Below are 24,054 nucleotides of genomic sequence, written 5' to 3'. Positions count from 1 at the left end.
ACATCGATATGGGAGGAAAAGTAGTTTGTAACCACAGTTGACAACTGCTGTCTCCTGTCACTTTCCATCGATGCAGTATTACCAGTTGTGTGAGCGGTATTTGAAAAATCAGTCCACAACATTGTCATGAAACCCCTGTCTCCAACGCCACTTCTGCTGTGTGCACCATGAACACCTCTGCCAAGCTGCCCCCGGCCCGTACGGCTCGTGTGAGAACCATCACCGCTGCTGTGTGCTGGGAATGCCTCAAGCAACCGATTTACCAGAGTTGCTTGTTTATTAGCCAATATTAGGTCAAGGTTCTCCTGTGGCATGATGTTTTGTAATTTGCCTTTATAGCGTGGATCCAGGATGCTGGCCAACCAGTAGTCGTCATCGTTCATCATTTTGGCAATGCGGGGGTCCCTTTTTAGGATCCGCAAGGCATAATCTGACATGTGGGCCAATGTTCCCGGTGTCAATGATGCACTGCGAGTGCTGGGTGGAGGAGCACTTTCTGGCAAATCCACATCCCTCCAGTCACGCACAAACCCTGTACCAGACCTTGCCACGCCAACATTTTCACTTGCCCCACGAGATGCATCCTCCTCCCCTAAGTAATCATCCCCATCATCATCCTCCTCCTCCTCTTCTTCCTCCACCTCGTCCAGGAGAGGTCCCTGAGCAGACAATGGCTGAATGTCATCAAGGATTCCCTCCTCCTCTTCCTCCTCATCAACATTGGCTGCAGACGCCTGCTCCTTAAGGTGCGTCAAAGTTTGCATGAGCAGACGCATAAGTGGGATGCTCATGCTTAGGATGGCGTCATCTGCGCTTACCAGCTGTGTGCATTCCTCAAAACACTGAAGGACTTTACAAAGGTCTTTCAGCTTCGACCACTGCACACCTGTCAACTCCATGTCTGCTCTCAAAGTGCCTGGCCGTGTATCCTTCCACAAATGCATTATGGCCTGCCTCTGCTCGCACAGCCGTTCCACCATGTGCAGGGTGGAGTTCCACCTTGTTGCAATGTCGATAATGAGGCGGTGGTTGGGAAGGTGGAGCAATCGCTGCAGCTTCTGCATACGAACGAAGTGTACAGGCGACCGGCGGATGTGCGTGCACAGTCTTCGCACATTCTGGAGCAGGGCTGTTAACTCCGGATAATTTTTGAGGAAGCACTGCACCACCAGGTTCAAGGTGTGAGCCAAGCAAGGTATGTGGCTGAGTTTTGAAAGGGCTATGGCTGCCACAAAATTACGGCCGTTATCACTAACTACCTTGCCTGCCTCAAGATGTACACTGCCAAGCCATGACTCAGTTTGTCGCTTCAAGTACTCGGCCAGCACCTCGGCGGTGTGTCTGTCGCCCAAACACATCATCTGCAACACAGCCTGCTGACGCTTTCCACTAGCTGCTCGATAGGGGGACACATCGTGTGCAACAGTGGCAGCTGCAGATGGAGTGCTCGTACGACTGCGCTCTGTGGAAGAGCTTTCGCTTCTGGAGGAGGAGGAGGAGGGTCGAACGCCTACAGCCAACTGTTTCCTATACCGTGGGCTAGGCAGCACTGTCCCACCACCGCTGTCCCCTGTGGACCCTGCATCCACCACATTAACCCAGTGCGCAGTGATGGACACGTAACGGCCCTGGCCATGCCGACTGGACCATGCATCTGTTGTGAGGTGCACCTTTCCGCTCACTGACTGCTTGAGTGCATGGACAATGCGGTCTTTCACATGATGGTGGAGGGCTGGGATGGCTTTGCGAGAGAAGAAGTGGCGACTGGGTAGGTCATAGCGTGGTACTGCATAGGCCATGAGTTCGCGGAAAGCTGCGCTTTCCACCAACCGAAAGGGCATCATCTCAAACGAGATTAGTTTGGCAATGTGGGCGTTCAAACCCAGTGTACGCGGATGAGAGACTGAGTACTTTCTTGACCTACTCATAGTGTCTGGGAGGGTGAGCTGGACTTGAGAGCTGCATATGGTGGAAGTAGCGGTGGACAGGGCGGACTGAGAGAGGGTTGATGATGGTGATGGAGTTGGTGTTCTTTCTGATGGCCTAGAATCAGTCTTTCGTTGATATAACAGTGGGAGTCCCTGACTGCTGTGGTCTTGCAACGACACCTCAACATTTGCTGCTGTGCTAACCGGTGGGCTTACAGTGGGGGAAACAATGTAGCGTTGCTGACTACCTTCGTTGTGATCAGTTGCACATGTGGCACTTGAGGTTTGGTGTTGTGTCCACGCTTGCAAGTGCATGCTGGTTAAATGTCTAAGCATGCAACTGGTATTCAAATTTTTCAGATTTTTCCCTCGGCTAAAGGTCTTTGCGCACTTCTTACAGATAACCTTGGCCTGATCATGAGGATTTTGGTCAAAAAAGTGCCACACTGCACTCTTCCTACTTTGGCAGACATTTTGCGGCCTAGCACGCTGTGATCTTTTGACCCTCTGGACAAGCTGTCCAGCAACTCTTTTGATGTTTGGAACCTGTCTTTGGAGTGCTCCGGGCCTGCCAGATAACAGCTGTTGCGATGTCGATGTCTGCTGTGGATGCTCCTCATCTGAGCTATTGGAAGCAGCACCCTCTTCCCCCAATGGATGCCAATCTGGGTCAACAACTGGGTCATCCATCACCTCCTCTTCTATGTCATGTGCACCTTCCTCTGTGTCACCGTGTATGGTGGTATAGTGTGCGGGAAGGGGCACCTGAGTCTCATCAGGGTCAGAATCTGGCTCTGTACACTGCGAGGACAATGTAGTGCTCTGAGTGAATGTACCAGCAGAATCATCCATCAGCGGCTGTGCATCAGTGCACTCCATGTCAGATTCATCTTGGCCTGGGTAATTCACCATTTCACTTGATAATCCAGGCATGGTATGTGAAAACAGCTCCATGGAGTAATCAGTAGTATGGCCTGCGTCATCTTTCAATCTTGGTTGGGGTGAAGGACACAAGGAAAGGTGTGGTTCATGAACATGAGCCTCCAATGACGACTCAGTGCTTTTACTTTTTACAACTGAAGAAGAGGAGGCGATAGAGCTGGAGGCTGAGTCAGCAATGTAAGACAAAACTTTTTCCTGATGCTCTGGCTTTAAAAGCGGTTTGCCAACTCCTAGAAACTAAGCGTTCGAGGCCTTATGTAGCCAGACGATGACGCAGGGTCAGCACCTCCTGCATTCGGTCCTATTTTGCTCTTGCCACTACCATCAGATCCACCACCAACACCATCATTACCAGCTGCCAACCCCCGCCCAATTCCACGGCCTCTTCCACCAGCCTTCCTCATTTTTGGTAGAAATGTAGACAAAATCCAACAAACTATATAGTAATGTAAAACAAGGTACAAGGTGTCTATAGGACAGGGGAGATTTTGAATTTCTGCAGACACTTGTGGACACTGGACACTTTTGGATTGTGTGAGGCCCACTGATATCTGAGCGCTATGTGACAGGCTCGATGGCACAGCTGTGACCAAAGTGACTAGAGGATAAGGGAGATTTTGAATCTCTGCACACACTTTTGGACACTGGACACTTTTGGATTGTGTGAGGCCCACTGATATCTGAGCGCTATGTGACAGGCTCGATGGCACAGCTGTGACCAAAGTGACTAGAGGATAAGGGAGATTTTGAATCTCTGCACACACTTTTGGACACTGGATGGACACTTTTGGATTGTGTGAGGCCCACTGATATCTGAGCGCTATGTGACAGGCTCGATGGCACAGCTGTGACCAAAGTGACTAGAGGATAAGGGAGATTTTGAATCTCTGCACACACTTTTGGACACTGGACACTTTTGGATTGTGTGAGGCCCACTGATATCTGAGCGCTATGTGACAGGCTCGATGGCACAGCTGTGACCAAAGTGACTAGAGGATAAGGGAGATTTTGAATCTCTGCACACACTTTTGGACACTGGATGGACACTTTTGGATTGTGTGAGGCCCACTGATATCTGAGCGCTATGTGACAGGCTCGATGGCACAGCTGTGACCAAAGTGACTAGAGGATAAGGGAGATTTTGAATCTCTGCACACACTTTTGGACACTGGACACTTTTGGATTGTGTGAGGCCCACTGATATCTGAGCGCTATGTGACAGTCTCGATGGCACAGCTGTGACCAAAGTGACTAGAGGATAAGGGAGATTTTGAATCTCTGCACACACTTTTGGACACTGGATGGACACTTTTGGATTGTGTGAGGCCCACTGATATCTGAGCGCTATGTGACAGGCTCGATGGCACAGCTGTGACCAAAGTGACTAGAGGATAAGGGAGATTTTGAATCTCTGCACACACTTTTGGACACTGGACACTTTTGGATTGTGTGAGGCCCACTGATATCTGAGCGCTATGTGACAGGCTCGATGGCACAGCTGTGACCAAAGTGACAAGAGGATAAGGGAGATTTTGAATCTCTGCACACACTTTTGGACACTGGATGGACACTTTTGGATTGTGTGAGGCCCACTGATATCTGAGCGCTATGTGACAGGCTCGATGGCACAGCTGTGACCAAAGTGACTAGAGGATAAGGGAGATTTTGAATCTCTGCACACACTTTTGGACACTGGATGGACACTTTTGGATTGTGTGAGGCCCACTGATATCTGAGCGCTATGTGACAGGCTCGATGGCACAGCTGTGACCAAAGTGACTAGAGGATAAGGGAGATTTTGAATCTCTGCACACACTTTTGGACACTGGACACTTTTGGATTGTGTGAGGCCCACTGATATCTGAGCGCTATGTCACAGGCTCGATGGCACAGCTGTGACCAAAGTGACTAGAGGATAAGGGAGATTTTGAATCTCTGCACACACTTTTGGACACTGGACACTTTTGGATTGTGTGAGGCCCACTGATATCTGAGCGCTATGTGACAGGCTCGATGGCACAGCTGTGACCAAAGTGACTAGAGGATAAGGGAGATTTTGAATCTCTGCACACACTTTTGGACACTGGATGGACACTTTTGGATTGTGTGAGGCCCACTGATATCTGAGCGCTATGTGACAGGCTCGATGGCACAGCTGTGACCAAAGTGACTAGAGGATAAGGGAGATTTTGAATCTCTGCACACACTTTTGGACACTGGACACTTTTGGATTGTGTGATGCCCAATGAATATCTGAGCGCTATGTGACAGGCTCGATGGCACAGCTGTGACAAAAGTGACTAGAGGATAAGGGAGATTGGATTGCTTTTAAAAAAGCAGTTTGCGGAGCAGTGGGTAAACAGCAATGCAGGAATGTCAGGAAGCCTTAGAAGGCAGCCCAACAACCAACACCACTGATACACCACTATATAGCCTCCCCTTGCACTGCACACACAGTGACTGGTGTGTTGTGCAGGCCAAATTGCTAGCAGCAGAAGCAGTTTTTTTTTCTTCTCAGCAGGACAAAAAAAAAAAATTGGGATTGCTTTTAAAAAAGCAGTTTGCGGAGCAGTGGGTAAACAGCAATGCAGGAATGTCAGAAAGCCTTAGAAGGCAGCCCAACAACCAACACCACTGATACACCACTATATAGCCTCCCCTTGCACTGCACACACAGTGACTGGTGTGTTGTGCAGGCCAAATCGCTAGCAGCAGAAGCAGTTTTTTTGTCTTCTTCCCTGCCTAACGCTTTCCCTACAGAATCAGCAGCAACCTCTCCCTATACTAAAATCGGCAGAAGTAAGATGGCGGTCGGCGTGCACGCCCTTTTATACCCCCTGTGACGCCCACCAAAGCAAGCCAATCACTTGCATGCCCTTCTGAAAGATGGTGGTGACCCGTGCCTATGTCATCACGTTGCCCACAATGTCCGTGGATCCTGATTGGCTGAAAAAGAGCGCAAAACAAACTTTTGAAACGCGACTTTGGCGCGTAAGTCGCCGACCTCGTGGCCGACCTCATCCTAGGGTCGGGTTTCGTTTCATGAAACTCGACTTTGCCAAAAGTCGGCGACTTTTGAATTTTTTCGACCCGTTTCGCTCAACTCTAGTGGAGACTCCTGACCACGCTCCAACACCTGTACCCCACACCACAAAGTAGTGTAGCAAAGCACCTTCGGCGGCTCCCTGCTTGGAGTATAGCAAAGCACCCCTTGGTGGCTCCCTGTTTGGAACACGAAACGTGCTGGGAAGTGGGTGGAGTTAGATTACATTTCAAAGAGCGGGAAGAGTTTAAGTTAGTCAGTCAGTAGTTGGTTGGAGAGAGAAGATCCCTAGAGAGAGGGATAGATGGATGGAAGTGCTGCAGCAGATCCCAGTGACCTGGGTCTGCTGGTACGGGAAGGGGAGAAAGAGAGCAACATAGACTGAAAGCCTGACTCTCCATAGAAAGAAAGGATTAGTACGGAACGTGAGGAGTAAAAGAGAACAGAGGACGTGGGTGAGAAGAGAACCCTTCCTAGAAGTTCTAAGCGCAAGGCCGGGGCCCGGTCCCCGATGTATGGATACTAATGGTCCTGCAGCAGACACCGGAGGAATAGAAGTAGTGACCACTTTATTCCCACATAAGACTTGGGGGCACAACAGCAACTGGATAGTGAGCCGGAACTCAGTAGCAAGGAGTCCCCGAAGCAGGCTACAGCTGTCTGCCGTACAAGTAGAGTTCATAGGAACATCAGACAAGAAGAATTCCAGTGTAACTCAGCACTAGGAGTACTTCATCTAAAGGTGCTATAAGAGGAGACGTTCAGAAAAGCACAAGTTGGTGGAGTGTTGGAAAGGAGTGTTTCATCTAGCCTGTGTCAGGAACACCGCACTGTACTTGCTCACTGAGCCAGTGCGCGTGTCCTGAGTGTCAGGATCCTGTCAGCACCGGCGTGCAGACTCCACTGAGCAGGGACTCACCCGCATTGTAGGGGTACCAGGGTCAGGTACAGCCAGAAAGTACCGATGCACAGGACCTGTGGATGCTGAAGTTTAGCAAGCAGACACGGGACCTACGGTCATGTGACTGCAAGGGAGCGGGGCTTAGCGTCCTGCTTAGTGAGATGGAAAGACACTATACACAATTACTCAGAGTCAGGCAAAACGGGGTTCATACACAGAGATAGCCGTAACGTACCAAGGATGAGACAGAGCGGATAGTCAGGACCAAGCAGCAGTCAAAACCAAACAGACATAGAAGGTACCAAGCAGAATCCAAAGCAATATCCAGAGAACAGACCGAGTCATACACAGATTATCAAGCAACCAGAACACAGCAAAAACACACTCAGGGGTCATCACACTATGCCAAGGGCAAGAGTATAACTGACAGGGATAGGAGCGTCCTGAGGCTATAAGAAGCCTCTTCAAGAACCAGGGAGAGGCCACAATCATAGCCCCAGGTGTGCAGGTAAGCCTGCACCTGGATCACAACCTTTAACACCAGAAATGCCAGTCATCAGCACTGGTTCCAGACATTAACCCCACGTGTGCGAGTCAAACCCGCACTGAGATCATGACAGTACCCCCCTCTCAATGGGGGGCCTCTGGACCCCCAGGCTTGCCCGGGTACTTAACATAGAAAGCCCGCACCAGGCGATCAGCATGCATCAACCGGGCCGGTACCCAGGACCTGTCTTCCGGTCCATACCCCTTCCAATGAACCAGGTACTGTACCGACCGCCGTACCAACCTGGAATCTATGATATGACCAACCTCGTACTCCACCTGCCCCTCGACAAAAACAGGAGAAGCAGCAGACTCGGAGTCTCCCCGGACTGCTTCAAAAGGTTTCAGTAGAGATTTGTGGAAGACGTTAGGGATCTTGAAAGAGGGTAGAAGGCACAGCCTATACGCCACTGTATTGATTTTTTCCACAATCTTGTATGGGCCAATGAATTTGGGCCCCAACTTGGCTGAAGGAACCTTCAACTTAATGTTTTGAGTGGAGAGCCAAACCTTGTCTCCAACCTGATACGTGGACCCTAGTGTTCGTTTCCTGTCCACGAAAAACTTATACCTGCCCTGAGACCTAGATATACTCCGCTGAACTTCTGCCCACATATTCTGTAATCGCTGAACAGAGCCCTCAGCCCCGGGACACCCCGAGTCCAGACGAGAAAACTCACCAAAATGAGGACTGAACCCATAATTGATCAAAAAAGCAGTCATACCCGTGGATTGACTTACCCGACTATTGAAGGCAAATTCAGCCAACGGCAGTGCATCACACCAGTCATTCTGTCTAGCAGAGGTTAGACACCTGAGGATCTGTTCCAGGGACTGGTTAGTGCGCTCCGTCTGACCATTGCTCTCAGGATGGTATGCAGACGAAAAGGACAAAGACATCCCTAATTTTTTGCGGAAAGCACGCCAAAACTTAGCCACAAACTGCACACCACAATCAGACACCACTTTCAGGGGTACCTCATGCAACCGGATCACATGCTGCACATTGAGGAGGCGGCACCCAGAAGAATGGAGGAAATGATTGATGGCTGTGAGGCGTCTGGGTCCGGGGGGAAAGACCTGTCCCCCCCGGACAAACTAGAGGTATGAGGGACAAATTATAAAAATGATTTTTTTCAGCGGTGGAAGGGACCTCAACTAAAAGAGCCACCTTGACAGATTGCAGCATTAGTGCAGCAGAAGGTGGCTCTTTTAGTTAAAAACGCCTGGGGGGCGTGACAGGTTCCCTTTAAGGAAAGCATGGATTTCTCTGGAATAAGACATCAGATCACAAATATCAAGGTATCATTTTTTTCAGTTTCCTATGAACTACATGCCCATGTAGATGGCTTTGAGGGTTGCTCCTACTGACAGATTCCCTTTAAAGTAGAAAACCTTTAAAAGGCTTAAAGGGAATCTGTCAGGTCCCCAATGCACTCCAACCCAGCAGACGGCTCACGAATATCTTCTGCACCTCCAGTCATGCGCAGGGCGCCTCTGAAGCTGGGAAGTGTACGACCTCAGAGGTGCAATAACGCTGCCAATTAGAGCTGTGTGCATGCGCAAGATTCGTAAGAAGCTGGCGATGACTCCGACTCTTGCAAACATGTTATCACGCCCAAAGGGGCGTGACGATATACAGAGAGGGCCAGCTATTCTGTGGAAACTATTGCCCCATCAACTAGTCAAAGGACTAATTAGCATAGGAAAAGCTGAGGCTACAAATATACTGCTCAAAAAAATAAAGGGAACACAAACAGCCTGTTGCAAATGGAATAGTGTTCCCTTTATTTTTTTGAGCAGTATACTTTTTTTAAACATGGATTTAAGTGAATAGCATTATGAAGGGCTGGTTAGGGCAGGAAATTTAGTAATATACAGTGAGTTCAGAAAGTATTCAGACCTCTTTAAATTTTTCACTCTTTGTTTCATTGCAGCCATTTGGTAAATTCAAAAAAGTTCATTTTTTTATCATTAATTTACACTCTGCACCCCAAATTTATTTAAAAAGAAAAACTGAAATATCACATGGTCATAAGTATTCAGACCCTTTGTTCAGTATTGAGTAGAAGCACCATTTTGAGCTAGTACAGCCATGAGTCTTCTTGGGAATGATGCAACAAGTTTTTCACACCTGGATTTGGGGATCCTCTGCCATTCTTCCTTGCAGATTCTCTCCAGTTCTGTAAGGTTGGATGGTGAACGTTGGTGGACAGCCATTTTCAGGTCTCTCCAGAGATGATCAATTGGGTTTAAGTCAGGGCTCTGACTGGGGCAGTCAAGAATGGTCATAGAGTTCTGAAGTTCTGAAGCCACTCCTTTGTTATTTTAGCTGTGTGCTTAGGGCCATTGTCTTGTTGGAAGGTGAACCTTTGACCAAGTCTGAGGTCCAGAGCACTCTGGAAGAGGTTTTCATCCAAGATATCTCTGCACTTGGCTGCATTCATGTTTCCTTCAATTGCAACCAGTAGTCCTGTCCCTGCAGATGAAAAACACCCCCATAGCATGATGCTGGTACCACCATGTTTCATTGTTGAGATTGTATTGGGGAGGTGATGAGCAGTGCCTGGTTTTCTCCACACATACCGAATAGAATTTTTAACAACAAGTTCTATCTTCGTCTCATCAGACCATAGAATCTTATTTCTCATAGTCTGGGAGTCCTTCATGTGTTTTTTAGCAAACTCTATGTGGGCTTTCATATGTCTGGCACTGAGGAGATGCTTCCATCAGGCCACTTTGCCATAAAGACCCGACTGGTGGAGGGCTGCAGTGATAGTTGACTTTGTGGAACTTTCCCCCATCTCCCTACTGCATCTCTGGAGCTCAGCCACAGTGATCTTGGGGTTCTTCTTTACCTCCCTCACCAAGGCTCTTCTACCACGATTGCTCAGTTTGGCTGGACGGCCAGGTCTAGGAAGACTTCTGGTGAGCCCAAACATCTTCCATTTAAGGATTATCGAGGCCATTGAGCTCTTTGGAACCTTCAGTACTGCAGAAATTCTTTTGTAACCTTGGCCAGATCTGTGCCTTGCCACAATTCTGTCTCTGAGCTCCTTGGCCAGTTCCTTTGACCTCATGATTCTCACTTGGTCTGACATGCACTGTGAGCTGTGAGGTCTTATATAGATAGGCGTGTGCCTTTCCAAATCAAGTCCTATCAGTTTAATTAAACACAGCTGGACTCCAATGAAGGAGTTGAATCATCTCAAGGAGGATCACAAGGAAATAGACAGCATGTGACTTAAATATGAGTGTCTGAGCAAGGGTCTGAATACTCATGACCATGTGATATTTCTATTTTTCTTTTTCAATAAATTTGCAAAAGTTTCTACATTTCTGTTTTATTTTCAGTCAATATGGGGTTCAGAGTGTACATTCATGAGAAAAAAAAAGAAACTTTTTTGAATTTACCAAATGGCTGCAATGAAATAAATAGTGAAAAATTTAAAGGAGTCTGAATACTTTCCGCACCCACTGTATATATGTGAATGGTGCTGGGTTGAAGGGCATAGAAGACCTGACGGGTTCCCTTTAAATCAGTCAAATAATGGAAATAAAATCTAAATCACAACCCATCCCCCCAAAAAAAAATGCTGATGCTCACAAGCTTAACATAAAAATATAAATATTTGCATATGATTTGCTATGGATAGGTACTTGACACAGAACTTTTTGGGGGCACAAAGGGAGCAAATTTGTATTAAACCATATCTTCTGACTTTCTTTTTACATCATCCATACTTTACAATTTCCACTAGATGGCGTATGTGTGCCGTGCGATGCCACTAGAGTTATGTATGTAATGGATACGACTCAAACACAAATACTGCAACATAACCAGAATACATAGTAAAAAAAAAATAATATTCCAGTAGTTCTTATCGTCAGATTCACAAGTATTTTATAGGAATTAAGAAAAAAATCTTGAGTTCTGTATTACCAATATTTTGGCCAGCATATACTGTGGCTGGCATGTTAGCTTTTGCTTTGCACAGTTCAAGTCTTCTGTTCAAACTCAACTGAGTATATTTGCATGGGGCTTGACATGTGCCCCTATGTGTATTTGATCTGAATACTTTGGTCTCCTCCTACACTTCAAAACCATGCGTCTATGTTAATTGGATTCCTATAAAATTTGCCCCTCTGTGATTGACAAATTATATTTTGTTAGCCCATTGAGTATATTTCTACATATATGTATATTTTATTAGTATACATTGCTTTTTTCCAAGTCGATTATTACGTGACTTATGCACGTTCATCCTATAAGCTGAACTACATCCCCATGCCCACTAGATGGTAGTGCAGCACCTTTCATGTTTAGTGCGGAATCGCTAATATTGAAGCGTCTGTGAAAATGGAGGATATTGTTCCAAACTTATCAAAATATACCTTAATTAGTGCAACTACCTAGGCATATTCTTTATTTTATTAACACATAGCTAATGTACTTATATAGTACTTTTTAATACCACAAAGTGCTACCTTTAATGTCATAGCATAGCTTGTTTTTGCCCTCAGGATGACACTTTTTTCAGCTCTCCCCATTTTTATTTATTTAATTAGCTTGTGTAGTGCCATTATATTCCACAGGGTTTATAGACATTACCATCACTATTTCCATTGGGGCTCACAATCTAAATTCCCCGTCAGTATGTCTCTGGAGCCACCATACATTCAATTGTGTTAATAGATTTTGCCATGGGCATGTGATATTTTAATTTCAGTATAGTATAAGTTTTCTTTAGGCCTCTTTCACACTTCCGTTTTTGACAATCAGTCAAGATCCGCCAATTTTGAAAAAAACGGATCCGCCATTTTTATTTGCGGATCCGTTTTTTCCCCATTGACTTTCATTATTGGCGGATCCTGACTGATTGCCGTCCGTTGCATCCGTTTTTGTGAGGATCCGCCACAATGTTAGTGTCCGTCAACATCCTCAAAGATTTCCAAACGGAGCTTGCAACGTTTTTTTGGCCGGCGGATCCTCCAGACACTGAATTAACCCCAAATTCTGTCTGGGTGCCGGACAAAAAAAAACTCTCTCTCTCTCTCTCTCGCCAGCAGTTCCTTTAAATTTCCTCCTTTTCAGGATCCGTCTAAAAACGGATCCTGAGCCATCCATTCACAACAGTTGAGAACGGATCCGCTTGTCTGCCTTTTTGGCGGATTTTAACTGATGCAAATAACTGAAGTGTGAAAGAGGCCTTACATGTAGCATAAGTCTCGATTCATTAAGAATTTTTTCTCCAGTTTTCTAGCATAAAAATTCTTAAAGGGAACCCGTTAAGTAAAATAATGCTATTAACCACAGATATGGGGTTAATCTGCAGGTTAATATTTTTCTGACACTGTGCAACACCAGCACTGGGAGCCCCTCTGCCGGGAGGAAATAAGCTTTATTCCCCCGGCACCGTTTGGCTTCCAGTAATAAGGGTGGTGCCGGCGTGGTTTCTGTCACTACTCAGTGTATAGTGACTGACAGACAGCAGGCTCTCAGTTCATTTCCTCCCTGCACTACCCTTCTACTTTCTGTAAATAGCATGTCGCTGTAAGCCTGTGGTCTACCGAGTGGCAAGGTGATGCAGCAGTTGAGGCACCAGCGCACACACAGGACGTCAGAGTCCCAGCTTGGTGACATTATCGTGTTGGTCCGCCTGATGGACTCATCGGGATCCTGGATTAGATGAGTATATGATGTTTTTATTTTACGTAAAAGTTTTGGTGAGACTGTGGGGGCATCATACAGCGCGACAGAACTTCATTCAGTGGGAAGGGGAGCCTCATACATTGAAGGGGCTACTGTGGGGGACCTCAAAGTCTAGGAGCCATTATACAGTTTGGGACTTAATGTGGGTACCAATTTACAGTATGGGGGTGATCATACAGTATGGGGGCTAATATGGGGACCATTATACAGTGTGGGAGTTAATATGAGTGCCGTTATACAGTATGGGGGCTAATATGGGGGTCATTATACAGTGTGGGGGTAAATGTGGGGGGCATCATACAGTGTGGGGGTGATTACAAAGTGTGGAGGCTAATGTTGGCGCCATTATACAGTATGGGGGTTAATGTTGTGGGAAATAATACAGTATGGGGACTAATATGGGGGTCATCATACAGTATGGGGCTAATGTGGGGTTCATTATAGATTGTGGGGGCCATAATATAAAATGTAGGCTAATTTGTGGGCCATCATACAGTGTGGGGGCTATTATACAGTGTGGGAACTAATGTGAGGGCCATTATATGGTTTGGGAATTACTATAGGGGCCCTCTTAAAGTGTAAGGACAACAGAGCAGTCCATCTGTTGTGCTGTTTGGGGACTACTGTGGAGGTCAATATACTGTGTTTTGGGACAGTAGTGAGACCATCATACTATGTATAGGGGAGCTGTGAGCCCATTCATACTGTATATAGGGGAGCTTTGAGCCCATCACACTGTGTAAAGGGGAGCTTTGAGTCAATCATAATGTCTATAGAGGAGCAGTGTACCCATTGCACTGTGTATAGGGGAGCTGTTGGTCCATTTTACTGTGTATTGGGGAGCTGTGGGACTATTACACTGTGTATAGGGGACACGTAAGCCTGTCATACTGTGTAAAGGGGAGCTGTGGGGTAATTATACTGTGTATAGGTGAACTGTGGACCCATTATTTTGTGTATAGGGAAGTTGTTGGCCCATTAAACTAAGACCTCTGGAGGCAGGAAAAATCACCAGCAGGGATAGAGGGAGTCGGTTGTCTTAAATCCAGTCAGAGACTCCAGATGTCCAATCGTCATCCTCATTATCAGGTGGCAGGCCTCTGTCAATTAGATCAGCTCCATTACCTCCTGTAACCACCAGAGGGAGCCCCCACGCATGTATTGACGGTGAAACAAGATGAAAGCACAAACACAGGTAGGAAAATAGGCTGAGCAACAGATGGGGCCCACACTAACTAGAGAGGACAGGAAAGGAAAGACACTGTCTGCAATCACGCCAAAAAAACCCTGCAAATAATGTCCAACACTTCTGATAGCAAAAAAAAAATCCTGAAGTCACTAGACTTCACCCACTATATCAGCACTCTGGCATATTCTGAGAACAGAGCAAAATGAGGCCAATCTAATAAGGGACAAAAAGCAAACTGGCCAATACAGTAACATAAGAGTGGAAATTCAGCACAGCCCCAGCCGGGGCTGGCTGACCACACAAAAACAGAATAGACAAAACCAAATCAAATGTGGACATGAGCAGAAATAACTTAGCTTGAGATGACAGGAACTGAGCTGGAAACCAAGACTTCAAGAGGCAGAAAAAAATCACCAGCATGGAAATAGGGAGTCGGCTGTCTTAAATCCAGTCTGAGACTCCAGATGTCCAATCCTCGTCCTCATTATCAGGTGGCAGGTCTCTGCTAATTAAATCAGCTTCACTACCTCCTGCCACTACCAGAGGGAGCCCGGAAAGAGAACTCACGACTGGCAGACCAGAAAATGAATTCACAACAATTAATATTTTCTAGTGGGCAATTTTACCATCTAAAGGGCACAAAGGGGGCATTTTACTTTGCACTGGGCACAGTGGTGGGCACTGTTATGTGGGACAGTAAGAGGATCACTGATTTGGTGTCACACAGTAGGTGCAGTAATAAGGACATATATGGCAGCAGCTGCTCAGCATTGGAGTATCAGCAGGATGAGGGATTTGTGCAGGCTGAGAGAAGATGGAGACTGTGCTGGAAACAGGCTCGGTCTGGCCTGGCGGGGTACCGGGTAAATGCCCAGTGGGCCCCGAGGGTCACTGGGGCCCTTTAAAAATGCTGCCCCTTTAAATGCGTGGGCCCTTTAAAAGCGTATCCCATGATTTGCAGGGACGCGCGCAGGGCTGGCACACCCGGGCAAGTACCGGGGCCCTGGCGAGACGGCGGGGGAGCCCACTCACGCTGTCTGGGATAATGTGGAACGCAGTGGGCAGAATCAGTCACCGCAGGGCTGGAGCTGCCAGATCTCTGATCCGGGCAGGGCAGTATTCGAGGAGACACAACCTGGAAGTGTTTCTTACTCATACAGAGGGCAGACAGAGGAGCAGGGAGGACTCGAGGAGGAGGATGGGAGTAGTCATCATCATCTGCGCAGTGGAATGAGGTACAGAGTCTGTGGCCCATGTGGTGCCCATGATACTGTGTGGAGCAATATATGGGGCTCATTCTGTATGGAGCACTAAGTGGTGTCCATTATACTGTATGGAGGACTATACTGTCTGAGCTATTGTAGAATTTACAATAGTTATCCCTGACGTAATGTAAGAAGTAAGTGAAATCTGTATCCGTATCTGTGCATCATGATTTGTGGTGTGTGTTAAAGGGACCCACTGAGACTCTTTTGTCCAGGGCCCATGAAAACCTGGAGCCAGTCCTGGACGCACGTGCACATGCCATAGCGCGCACCCCTCTGAGGCTCTGACGCGGCGTCGGGCGAACCCCTGGCTGTCTCTGGCTCCGGCTCCACTGACTAGAGAAGAGAGAGGATTCAAAAAGATATAAATAAACTGGAGAACTGGGCAGCAACTAACAGAATGGTTTTTAACAGGGACAAATGCAAAGTACTACATCTGGGCAATAAAAATGAAAAAAGCATATACAGAATGGGAGGAATAGGCCTAAGCAACAGCACATGTGGAAAAGACTTGGGTATACTAATAGATCACAAACTGAATATGAGTCAACAGTGTGATGCAGCAGCAAAAAAAGCAAATGCAATTCTAGGATGTATTAACAGAAGCATACAGTCTAGATCACGTGAAGTCATTATTTCCCTCTACTCCTCTTTGGTCAGACCTCATCTGGAATATTGTGTCCAGTTTTGGGCACCACATTTTAAAAAAGACATCAACAAACTGGAGCAAGTTCAGAAAAGAGCAACCAGAATGGTGACCGGTCTGCAAACCCTGTCTTATGAGGAAAGGTTGCAGGATTTGGGATTGTTTAGTTTGCAAAAGAGAAGACTGAGAGGAGACTTAATAGCTGTCTACAAATATCTCAAGGGCTGTCACATTGTAGAAGGATCATCTTTATTCTCATTTGCACAAGGAAAGACTAGAAGCAATGGGATGAAACTGAATGGGAGGAGACACAGATTAGATATTAGAAAAAACTTTTTGACAGTTAGAGTGATCAATGAGTGGAACAAGCTGCCACGAGAAGTGGTGAGTTCTCCTTCATCCATGTCTTCAAACAGAGGCTGGACAGACATCTGACTGGGATGATTTAGCGAATCCTGCTTTGAGCAGGGGGTTGGACCAGATGGCCCAGGAGGTCCCTTCCAACTCTACGATTCTATGATTCTATGATTCTATGATGACTCACCCAGGACCTTGCCGCGTGACGTCGCTGTTCTTGATGGGCGGTGACATGCCCGGCACTCTGCTTTCCGGCTCTGTAGCTGGCTGCTGGCTGGCTAATAGTGTAGCAGCGTGTGAGACACAGACAAGAGGATGCCGCCGAGCTCTGCTCTCCCTGCTGCTCTCGCTCCTACTCTGCTCGCCTCTCTCTGTGTGTACTGCCCTCCGGTCCAGTGAGTAGAGTAGTAGAGTGGGTCTGTGTCCAGTGTCCTCCTCCTGTCAGTCCGACTCTGTGATCCGGACTCCTGACTCCAGTCCTCAGAGTCAGGCAGCTCTGCTATGCCTGCTCCCGACTCCCGCTGTCCTGCAGTGCCGGCCCGGCTGTGTGGTGGTGCTCCCTCTGTCTCACTCCTGCCCTGCGGCCTGCCCTGTGTAGAGCTGGCTAGCCTGATGTGGTGAACTGCTCTGCTGTCTCTGCACCCTCCCTGATGGGGCCCCAATGAAAGGAAAAATAGGTTTCTGGGGCCCCCAGAAACCTATTTTTCCTCTCATTGTGGCCCCATCAGGTAGCCGGCACTTCCAGGGAGGATGGTGAAATTATATATACTATTACACACTGCGTAGGCAACCATCACGGGGGCCCCCAGACCGGGGCCCCCACGGTGGTCGTCTACGCAGTGTGTAATAGTATATCTCACCATCCTCCCTGGAAGCTGTGCTTGCTACCTGATGGGGCCACAATGAGAGGAAAAATAGGTTTCTGGGGCCCCATGCCACGGTGGTCGCCTATGCTGTACAATAGTATCTCACCATCCTCCCTGGAAGTGGCGGCTACCTGATGGAGTGGCTGCATTATACTCTATGGGGTGGCTGCATTATACTGTATCGAGGACTATGGGGAATATATTATACTATATTAAGAACTATGGGGTGCATTATACTATGGGAAGTGAATTGTACTACATGGATGACTGGCGGTGTATTATACTATATGGAGGACTATGGGACACATTATATTATATGGAGGACTATGGGGTGTAAACTGTAGATGTGCTGCTGATAACATGATACTGTATGGTGACAGATTGATCCATTAGTGATTGTTCTGTTCCCATCATTCTTTTACAGACAGTGGAAAGAGGTCGGGAAACAAGTGTTGAACAACTTCAATATTGTTGATCACACTCATTTAGCGGCCTAAACTCTGCACATGTAAATACAATCGAAATGCTTCTGTGTGATGTGCAATATGTTAGCATTTGGGGCCCTGTTTTAAACTTTGCCTAGTGCCCCACTTTGCCTAAAACCAGCCCTGCTCATACACATGACATGATGCAGCATCACAGATCACAATCTCTGCCAGTGTCTCCTATATAAGATACACACACACCACACTCTTAAATGGCCTAATATGTCATATGAGGCCTGTATACCGTACAGACCGCACTTTCATCCTCCTGTATGCCGTACATAGGCAGAGAGTGCAGTCTGCACAGTATCTAAGAGGGCGACAGTCTGTATGTCTTATAGGGGGCCTAATAGGAGGCTGACAGTCTGTGTGTCTCATAGGAGGCCTAATAGGAGGTCGACAGCCTGTATGTCATATACCAGGCCAATATGCCGTACATACCGCAATATCGGCATCCTATATACTGTACATGCCAAGAGTACAGTCTGTACGATATATAGGAGGCTGAGAGTGCAGTCTGTATGTGATATAGGGTGCCAAGAGTACAGTCTGTATGATATATAGGAGGCTGAGAGAGTGGTCTGTGCGATATATAGGAGGCTGAGAGTGCGGTCTGTACGATATATAGGAGGCTGAGAATGTGGTCTGTACGATATATAGGAGGCTGAGAGTGCGGTCTGTACGATATATAGGACGCTGAGAGTGCGGTCTGTACAAAATATAGGAGGCTGAGAGTGCAGTCTGTACGATATATAGGAGGCTGAGAGCAGTAGCGGATTATAATGAGGTCAATCTGGGCAGTAGCCCAGGGCCCAGTGGTGTAGGGGGGCCAACCAGCCCAGGGTAAATTGCCCCATTATAATCCGCCACCATTGCGCCATGGCCCCCCATGTACCGACCCATTTTCCCCCTCCCAGACAGGCCCACCGGCCACTGCAGCCACTCACTGATAAATCCCTGCTCTGTGCGCCCAGGACCTGTGATGAGGTCACAGGAGAGGAGGAGTCAGAGGTCACATGATCAGAGGCTTTGGCCAGAGACCCCTGATCTTGTGACCCCTGACTCCTCCCCTCCTGTGACCTCATCATAGGTCCTGTGGGCACAGCCCTCAATGTATTGTATGCAGGACTCTGCTGTGCAGGTTGTCATCGTGCTGGATGAGGGAAGTATGTGTGGGGTCAGAAGGGGTTTACAGGGTGGATGTAGGAGAGCTGTGCGTGCGAGGTGTACGGAGCGGAGCCGCGCATGTGCAAGGTGTACGGAGCAGAGCCGTGTGTGCATGAGGTGTACGGAGCGGAGCAGCGCGTGTGCGAGGTGTATGGAGCTGAGCCGCGCGTATTCGAGCTGTACGGAGCAGAGACACACGTGTGCAAGTTGTGCGGAGCATGTACGAGGTGTTCAAAGTCATGCGTGTGTGAGGTGTGCGGAGCGTGTACAATGTGTGCGGAGCGTGTATGGGGTGCGCGAGGTGTACGGAATGGAGTCGCGCGTTTACGAGGTGTGTGGAGCAGAGCCGCACATGTACGAGGTGTACAGAGTGGAGCCAGTGTGTGTACAAGGTGTACGGAGCGGAGTCGTGTGTGTGTACGAGATGTACGGAGCGGAGTCGCATGTGTGTACGGAGTGGAGCTGCGTGTGTACGAGGTATACGGAACGGAGCCCTGTGTATAAAAAGTATACTCAGCTGAGCCGTGTGTCTATGGAGCAGAGTCACGTGTGTATGAGGTGTATGGAGCAAAGCTGCATGTGTACAAGGTTTACGGAGCGGAGCCATGTGTGCACAAGGTGTACAGAGCGTGGCAGCGTGTGTACGAGGTGTACGGAGCAGACTGCATGTGTGCGAGGTTTACGGAGTGGAGCCATGTGTGTACTGAGAGGAGCCGTCTGTGTGCAAAGTGTATGGAGCGGAGCTGTGTGTGTACGAGGTATACAAAGCGGAACCGTGTGTGTATGAGGTGTGCGGAGCCATGCGTGTACAAGGTGTATGATGGGGAGCATTCATACCTCCCAACCGTCCCAGATTTTGAGAGTCTGCCCCACTGCACCGACCGGGAGCTTACTTTTCCCACGGACACAGGATTACACGGCGGGGCCCCAAGGAGCACTTTAAAATTCACACATGACGTTCCATCGAAAGTGACGTGCTGGAAGCTGACAGGAAATGAGGTAATTTTGGGAGGAGATTGTGACGGAACCATGGAGGCACTTCAGGGAATGCTTCAGATCCATCACCGTGTCCTCCGACAGTGCGGACAGTGGGATCTGTTGTGAATTCGCTTTCTGGCCTTCCTCTGGTTATTACTGAAGGTAGTGGAGCTGGTCAGATTGACAGAGGGGTTGTGAGTTCTCTTTCTGGGCTCCCTCTGGTGTTTACTGGAGGTAATGGAGCTGATCTGATTAACAGAGGCTTGCCACCTGATAATGAGGATGACGATTGGAGATCTGGGGTTTCAGATTGGGATTTAAGACAGCCGACTCCCTCTATCCCTGATGGTGATTTTATTCTGCCTCCTGAGGTCTGATATTTCCAGCTCAGCCCCTGCATTTTCAGCTAAGCGTTCATTTGCTATTCTGTTTGCATTTGATCTGGTTTTGTGTGGGTCAGCCAGCTCCGGCTGGGGCTGTGCTGAATCTCCATCCATATGTTACTGCTTGTGCCAGTTTGTTTCTGTCCCTTATTAGATTGGCCTATTTTTGCTCTGCTTTCAGAATATACCAGAGTGCTGATATAGTGGGCGAAGTCGTGCGACTTCAGTGTTTTTTGCATCAGACGTGTTGGACTTTTTGAAGGGTTTTTTGCGTGATTACAGACAGCGTCTTTCCTTTCCTGTCCTGTCTAGTCAGTGTGGGCCCCATCATTTGCTCAGTCTATTTTCCTGCCTGCGTTTGTATTTTCACCTTGTCTCACCGACAATATATGTTTGGGGGCTATCTATTCCTTTGGTGTCTGCTCTGGGGCAGATTAGATTTCCCCTTTCTTGCTTTAGGCTTAGTTAGCTCTCCGGCTGTGCCGAGGCATCTAGGATCATCGTAGGTACGCTCCACGGCTACTGCTAGTTGTGTGGATAGGATCAGGGGTCTGCAGTCCGCTTAGTTACCAACCTCTCTGGTTTTCTGTGGCTTAGCTTCGGCTTGCTCTCCTCCTCAGTGACCCATTCATAACAGAATCACCAGCCTAACTGTAGACTCTAGAGTACTCTAGAGTAGGAAAGAATTAAAAAAAAAAAAAAGGGTGTCAGAATTTTTTTTTCTTGTATATTGTTTCCTCTTTTTTTTCTGGGGCTGCAGGAGGAGATTTTTTTTCTTTTTCTAAAAGAAGAATAAGCAATTGTCTGATCGTGTTGAGCAGCTCGCTGCTGAAGTGCGGGGAATTTCTGTCTATCTCACTCAATCATCTGCTGTTGAACCAAAAATCCCTACTCCTGATGTGTTTTCTGGGGATCGGTCTAAATTTTTGAATTTTAAGAATAATTGTAAACTATTTTTTGCTTTGAAACCTAACTCATCGAGGAGCTCTGTGCAGCAGGTTAAAATTGTCGTCTCCCTACTGCGCGGCGATCCCCAGGATTGAGCCTTTTCTTTGACACCCGGAGATCCTATTCTGGCTAATGTGGATGCATTTTTTCAAGCCTTGGGGTTGTTGTATGATGAACCTAATGCTATTGATCAGGCTGAGAAAACCTTATTGGCATTGAACCAGGGTCAGGATTCTGCAGATTTATATTGTCAAAAATTCCGAAAGTGGGCGGTCCTTACTAAATGGAATGACGATGCCCTAGCAGCACTCGTTCAGAAGGGTTTGGCCGAAACCGTAAAAGATGTTATGGTGGGATTTCGTGTTCCCTCTGGTCTGGACAACTCTATGTCATTGGCCATTCAAGTTGATCGGTGTTTAAGTGAATGTAAAACTACACGAGAGGCGTTGTCGCCTTTAGAACGAACGTCTGAACCCATGCAATGTGATAGGGTTTTGTCTAGGGCGCAACGTCAGGAGTTTAGAAGGTGTAATAAGCTGTGTTTTTTCTGTGGGGACGCCTCTTATACTATTTCTGTCTGCCCTAAATGAGAAAAGCATTTTGCTCACACATTTGCTGTGGGCAGTGTACAGCCTAAGTTCCTTTTGGCAATTACCCTGATCTGCTCCTTGTCTACATTTTCCGCTAAGGCTTTTGTAGATTCAGGAGCAGCTTTGAATCTGATGGATTTAGACTTTGCTAAATGTTGTGGTTTTCCTATGATACCCCTGTGGACTCCTATCCCTTTGAGGGGTTTTGATGCTACTCCTTTGGCGGAGAATAAACCCCAGTTTTGGACCCAGGTGATAATGCGGGTCGCCCCGGACCACCAAGAAAATTGTAAATTTTTGGTGTTGCACAATTTGCATGATACTGTTGTTCTGGGTTTTCCCCAGTTGCAAACTCATAATCCTGTTTTGGATTGGAAATCTGTGTCTGTGGTGAGTTGGGGTTGTCAGTGTGTTCTTAGTGAAAAATGAGGATGAATGAACTCATGGAGATCAACATCCAACACTGCGGAGACACCATCACATGTTTCTCAACGCAGTGATACTAGAGCAATGCCCCCATCCCTTATGGGAAATATGCAAAAACATGTAAATCAACAGCCGCGGAGACACCATCACATGTTTCTCAACGCAAGCAATGACTAGCCAGGTCTTTCACCGGGAAGGAACAACCAAGGGAAGGGCAGTCTCCAATGAAGGAAACCACCTATGCCAAAACATGGTATCCATCCACAGACAGCTGTTTCGGGGTATTGCCCCTCATCAGTGTGGAGTAGGAAACTGGCTAGTAGGAGCAATGCCTAGTAAAAGACTAAAAAATGAGGATGAATGAACTCATGGAGATCAACATCCAACACTGCGGAGACACCATCACATGTTTCTCAACACAGTGATACTAGTGCAATGCCCCCATCCCTTATGGTAAATATGCAAAAACATGTAAATCAACAGCTGCAGAGACACCATCACATGTTTCTCAAAGCAAGCAATGACTAGCCAGGTCTTTCACCGGGAAGGAACAGCCAAGGGAAGGGCAGTCTCTAATGAAGGAAACCACCTATGCCAAAACATGGTATCCATCCACAGACAGCTGTTTCGGGGTATTGCCCCTCATCAGTGTGGAGTAGGATGTTTTGGCAAGATGAATCCCTGTGCCTTCTTTTCTCGAAAATTCTCCCCATCTGAACGTAACTATGACGTGGGGAATCGGGAATTGTTGGCCATGAAATGGGCATTTGAAAAGTGGAGACATTGGTTGGAGGGAGCTAGACATCAAGTTGTGGTCCTCACTGATCGCAAGAATTTGATTTATCTTGAATCAGCCAAACTCTTGAATCCTAGACAGGCTAGGTGGGCCTTGTTTTTCACGCGTTTTAATTTTGTGGTCTCTTTTCTTCCAGGCATTAAGAATGTTAAGGCGGACGCCCTTTCTAGGAGTTTCTTTGCGGATTCACTTAATGTGACCGAGCCTACTACCATTCTAAATGAGGGTGTAGTTCTTTCCGCCATCTCACCTGATTTGAGACGTGCCCTGGAGGAATTTCAGGAGGACAAACCTGAACGTTGCCCTATAGGAAAATTGTATGTCCCTGACAAGTGGAGGAAAAGAGTAATGTCTGAAATTCATTGCTCCGCGTTGGCTGGTCATCCAGGTATTTTTGGTACCAAAGATTTGGTGAGTCTGCCTTTTTGGTGGCCTGCCTTATCTCGTGATGTCAGGAATTTTATGCAGTCCTGTGGGACTTGTTCTTGGTCCAAGCCCTGCTCATTCTAGTGGGTTGTTGATGCCCCTGCCGGTGCCCAGGAGGCCATGGACCCATATCTCAATGGATTTTATTTCCGAACTTCCTGTCTCTCAGAGAATGACTGTTATCTGGGTGATTTGTGATAGATTTTCTAAGATGATCCATCTTGTAACACTCCCAAAGTTGCCATCTTCTTCTGAGTTGGTGCCCTTGTTTTTACAACAGGTGGTTCGGTTGCACGGGATTCCTGAGAGCATTGTGTCGGACAGAGGAGTTCAGTTTGTTTCCAGATTTTGGAGAGCTTTTTGTTCCAAACTGGGAATTCAGTTATCTTTCTCCTCTGCATTTCATCCTCAGACCAATGGGCAGACTGAGAGAACAAACCAGACTTTGGAGTCCTATTT

The sequence above is a fragment of the Dendrobates tinctorius genome, unplaced genomic scaffold, assembly GCF_039654945.1.
Source record: "Dendrobates tinctorius isolate UK_male_01 unplaced genomic scaffold, ASM3965494v1 ptg000250l, whole genome shotgun sequence".
Lineage (NCBI taxonomy): Eukaryota > Metazoa > Chordata > Amphibia > Anura > Dendrobatidae > Dendrobates > Dendrobates tinctorius.
The sequence above is the reverse complement of the archived record's forward strand: the minus strand, read 5'-3'. Positions refer to the sequence as shown.